General features: G+C 46.1%; 2 non-coding genes across 2 annotated transcripts; both read right to left on the bottom strand.

Moving 5' to 3' along the window:
- Positions 1-3,398: 3,398 nt before the first annotated feature.
- Positions 3,399-3,501, bottom strand: LOC111547803. Its single transcript, XR_002733230.1, has one exon. It is a non-coding gene; the product is annotated as a U6 spliceosomal RNA (small nuclear RNA).
- A 1,348-nt stretch (positions 3,502-4,849) lies between these two features.
- Positions 4,850-4,911, bottom strand: LOC111547809. Its single transcript, XR_002733234.1, has one exon. It is a non-coding gene; the product is annotated as a U7 small nuclear RNA (small nuclear RNA).
- Between the last annotated feature and the right edge of the window lie 227 nt (positions 4,912-5,138).

Raw genomic sequence — 5,138 nt, 5'->3', positions numbered from 1 at the left:
AGGGAGGAAGAAAGGAAGGAAGGAAAGAAGGAAAGAACGAAAGAAAGAAAGAAGAGGAAGGAAGGAAAGAAAGAAAGAAACAGAAAGAGAAAGAAAGAAAGAAAGAAAGAAAGAAAGAAAGAAAGAAAGAAAGAAAGAAAGAAAGAAAGAAAGAAAGAAAGAAAGAAAGAAAGAAAGAAAGAAAGAAAGAAAGAAAGAAAGAAAGAAAGAGGAGGTTATGTGTGGAGAAAGACACACTCTGTCAGGACAGGACATAATACTTTTTTTTTGAGACAGAGTCTTACTCTGTTGCCCAAGCTGGAATGCAGTGGTGTGATCACAGCTCACTGCAGCCTCCACCTCCTAGGCTCAAGCAATTCTCTCGCCTCAGCCTCCTGAGTAGCTGGGACTACAGGTGTGTGCCATCACGCCCAGCTAGTTTTGGTACTTTTTTATAGAGACAGAGTCTCTCTATGTTGCCCAGACTGGTCTCAAATTCCTGGGCTTAAGCGATCCTCCCACCTTGGCTTCCCAGTGTGCTGGGATTACATGCATGAGCCACCGTGCCCAGCCAGGAGATAATATTTACTAAGTTCATTTCATGGAAAGCACTGTTCTAACCACCAATTCTAAATCCTCAAAACCATCCTATTATGTTGTCAGTATTATTATTCCCATTTTACAGATGAAGAAAATGGTCCAGAGAGGTTAAGTCTGCCTAAAAATCACAGACTGGGAAGTGGCAGAGACAGAAATTAAACCGTGGCAATGTGGCCCCAGAGATCACTTTACTGATCATTCTGTGACACTGTGTGGACTTTGGAGTCAGAATTGTCTGAATTTAAACTCAAATGTCTAATGAGTACATGACTACAAACTCATTAGTAATGTGAGATTGCTGGGCTCAGTGACTTATCCCTGTAATGCCACCAATTTGGAAGGCCATGGAGGGAGGATTGCTTAAGCTCAGGAGTTCACAATCAGCCTGGCAAAGAAAGAAAGAATTGGCCAAGCGCGGTGGCTCACATCTATAATCCCAGCACTTTGGGAGGCTGAGGCGGGCAGATCACTTGAGGTCAGGAGTTCGAGACCAGCCGGACAACATGGTGAAATCCCTGTCTCTACTAAAAATACAAAAATTAACTGGGTATGATGGCACGTGCCTGTAATCTCAGCTACTGGGGAGGCTGAGGCAGGAGAATTGCTTGAATTCAGGAGACAGAGGTTGTGGTGAACCAAGATTGCACCACTGCACTCCAGCCTTGGCAACAGAGCGAAACTCCTTCAAAATAAATAAATAATTTAAAGTCAGCCAGGTGTGGTGGCATGCCTGCAGTCCCAGCTACTGGGGTAGCTGGGGCAGGAGGATCACCTGAGCCCCGGAGTTCAAGGCTGCAGTAAGTCATGTTCATGCCACTGCACTTCGGCCTGGGTGACAGAGTAAGAACCTGCCTAAGAAAAAAAAAAAGTAATGTTAGAGAAATCCAAACCAAAAACAAGATTTTTATTTTACACCTACCTGCAACTTTAAAGTTGGACAGTGCCAAGTGTGGGTAGAAATGCACAGAAATAGACACAATTTGTGTAACTAGGGGTGGGAGTGTAGACTGGTACAGTCATTCCAGAAGCAATTTGGCAATTCTTTGCTAAATTAAATAAGTGTAGCCTACGACCTGGGAATGTCACTCCCAGGTGTACATTCTAGAGAAATTCTTATATTGGTCCATAGGGAACACCTGGAAGAATCTCACAGCATTGGTTATAAAAAGGGAATGGGGCTGGGTGTGGTGGCTCACACCTGTAATCCCAGCACTTTGGGAGGCTGAGGCGGGCAGATCACTTGAGGTCAGGAGTTCAAGGCCAGCCTGACCAACATGGTGAAACCCTGTCTCTTCTTTTTTTTTTTTTTTTTTGAGACGGAGTCTTGCTCTATCCCCCAGGCTGGAGTGCAGTGGCTGGATCTCAGCTCACTGCAAGCTCCACCTCCCGGGTTTATGCCGTTCTCCTGCCTCAGCCTCCTGAGTAGCTGGGACTACAGGCGCCCGCCACCTCGCCCCACTAGTTTTTTGTATTTTTAGTAGAGACGGGGTTTCACCATGTTAGCCAGGATGATCTCAATCTCCTGACCTTGTGATCCGCCTGTCTCGGCCTCCCAAAGTGCTGGGATTACAGGCTTGAGCCACCACGCCCAGCCGAAACCCTGTCTCTTCTAAAAAATCCATAAATTAGCCCAGTGCAGTGGCGGGCATCTGTAATCTCAGCTACTCGGGAGCCTGAGACAGGAGAATAGCTTGAATCTGGGAGGCAGAGGTTGCAGTGAGCCATGATCGCGTCACTGCACTCCAGGCTTGGGGCCAGAGTGAGACTCTATCCCCCACCATGCCCCGCCCAGAAAAAGAAAGAAAAGTAAACGAAACAGAAGGCACCCTGAGTGTCCATCACCAGGGGAATGGGTAGAATGTAGTGGATGTACACGATGGAGGACCCCGCAGACATTGACATCATTGAACTAGATGTACACACTCCAACATGATTCCATTGCAAAAATAATGCTGGGGGGGAGGGAATGAGACACAGAATAAGGTCAAATTATGTGAACTCTAACTTTTATGTAAATGTAAAAGGAATATACACACACAGAATAACACTATACATTTTACAAGCATACCTACAACATCAAGGATATATATCACCTGCACTAGAAGTATTGTGGAGGATGAGAATGGAAAATGGTGATAAAAGAATATGACATGTTGGCCGGGCGCGGTGGCTCACACCTGGAATCCAGCACTTTGGGAGGCCGAGGCAGGCAGATCACCTGAGGTCGGGGGTTTGAGACCAGCCTGACCAACATGGAGAAATCTCATCTCTACTAAAAATACAAAATTAGCTGGGCATGGTGGTACATGCTTGTAATCCCAGCTACTCGGGGGGCTGAGGCAGGAAAATCACTTGAACCCGAGTGGTGGAGGTTGCAGTGAGCCGAGGTTGCTCCACTGTACTCCAGCCTGGGCAATAAGAGTGAAAATCCATCTCAAAAAAAAAAAGAAAGAAAGAAAAAGAAAACAAAAAGAAGGAAAATAACATGCATTCAGACAAAAATGTATGAGAAGCATCTTGCACAGTAGAGGTAAAATAAAGATCTCTGCATCCTGATTATTGCTGTGTGACCTTGGATGTAAGTCATTTCACCTGCTTGATGGTCATCTTTCTTGTCCGGAAGATGGAAGACAGGGACCTTCACATTCTGTATCATGAAAGATGTCCGCAGGGGAAGGCAGTGTGGCAGAATGAGTTTTGGAGCTGGATGCACCCAGCTAGGCCAGCCATTCATTGTGTGACCTTGGGAATCACTTTACTCTCTAAGCTTCTGTATTTTGGGGATGGGGATTTGGTTTTCATGTTGTAAAATTTATTTTAATTTTATGGAATGCTTCTTGAATTTCTGTGTCATCCTTGTTCAGGGGCCATACCTGTATCTCTGTATTGTTCCAGTTTTAGTTATGAGCTGATGAAGCAAGCACTGTTGTTATATTTTTAATTTTTTTTCAGGAGGATACTGAGTCTAATGAAGCTGCAGGGCTATGAAACCCTGCACACTTCCTACCCAAGCCTTCTTTTTTTTTTTTTTTTTTTTTGAGACGGAGTCTTGCTCTGTTGCCCAAGCCGGAGTGCAGTGGCACAATCTCAGCTCACTACAATCTCCACCTCCCAGGTTCAAGTGATTCTCCTTCCTCAGCCTCCTCAGCCTCCTGAGTAGATGGGATTACAGGTGCCTGACACCACCCTCGGCTAATTGTTTTATTTTTAGTAAAGACAGGGTTTTGTCATGTTGGCTAGGCTGGCCTCAAACTCCTGACCTCAGGTGATCCACCCACCTCTGCCTCCCAAAGTGCTGGGATTAAAGGTGTCAGCCACTGCGCCAGGCCCCAAGCCTCCATTTTTAAGTGAGGTAGTCAAGTAGGCCTCACCAAGAAAGGGACATTTGAGCAAAGCCTTGAAGGAAGCAAGGGAATGAGCCATGTGGCTATATCAAGGATGCTGTAGGTATACTCCTATCAAGACCCATCTCAGGCAGAGGGAAGAGGCAGTTCTACCCATAGGTATTTGGGAGGAGTAAATGATGTAAAGTTCCCCTTGTAGTAAGTGGTCAGCAAATGTTGAGTGCCACCTCTGTCCCTCCCCTTACAGAGCTGTCAGGATCCAGGTGACATCTAAGAGCACCTTCTAGCTCCAGTGACAATGACCACTCTGGCTTCTGAGGGTCTCTGGAACACTGTGTTCATGGCTGCCATCCATCCTCAGGAGTACCCTCCCTAGCTGAGCACAGCGGCCTGAGTCCAGGGAAGAGTCATTGTTGCTGGGGCTTCAACATGCATGGGGAGCACAGAGGCCTCAAAGAGGAAGCCAGAAACAGCAATGCGGAGGCCCTCACGTTCCACTGGAAGCCTCTTGGGCCATTCCCCCAAGACAGTCCTGTCCCAGCACTTAGAAGACTGTACCTAGAGAGAGGGGCTTGGGCGAGGGTACAGCCACATGGCGGAGAGGGAGGAGAGAAGGAAAGGGACCCATGCTTACTAAGGCAGATCTGGCTTTGAATATTATTATGCCACTTAGTAGCTCTTTTATCTTTATAAATCTCTGAACCCTTCTGAGTCTCGATTTCCCTATCTGTAAAATGGGCATGAAATGTTTTATTCTGTGGGGTGGTTGTGAAGACTCAATGACATAAGATAGGGGAAACTGGCAAGCAAATAGCTGGGTCCCCCTTCCTTCTGTACCAAGGACCTGAAAGGCAGCCACTACGTCTTATTCAGTCAGCTTGGGTCCTTATTTATTTTATTCATTTCTTTTTTTTCCTTCTTTTTTAAGGGGCTTTCTGGCAAAAACTGAAAAGCCTGCCATACAAATTCTAAAAGACCTGTAACACTTGTTTTATTCATTTCTGTGGGGATAAAACCACCCATGTTTCAGGGAGAGTATGAGGTTTTAGTAAGATAACAGATCAAAATTGTGCTTAGCATAGTTACTGGACCAAAATAGGCACTCCATAGGTGTTTGCTGGGTACCTAAAAGGATGGAGGGAGGGAGGGAGGAAGGGAGGGAGGGAGGGATGGATGGATGGATGGATGGATGGATGGATGGATGGATGGATGGAT

Source organism: Piliocolobus tephrosceles, chromosome 1 (genome assembly GCF_002776525.5).
Source record: "Piliocolobus tephrosceles isolate RC106 chromosome 1, ASM277652v3, whole genome shotgun sequence".
Lineage (NCBI taxonomy): Eukaryota > Metazoa > Chordata > Mammalia > Primates > Cercopithecidae > Piliocolobus > Piliocolobus tephrosceles.
Note: the sequence above shows the minus strand (reverse complement) of the source record. Positions and strands in the feature narration are given on the sequence as shown.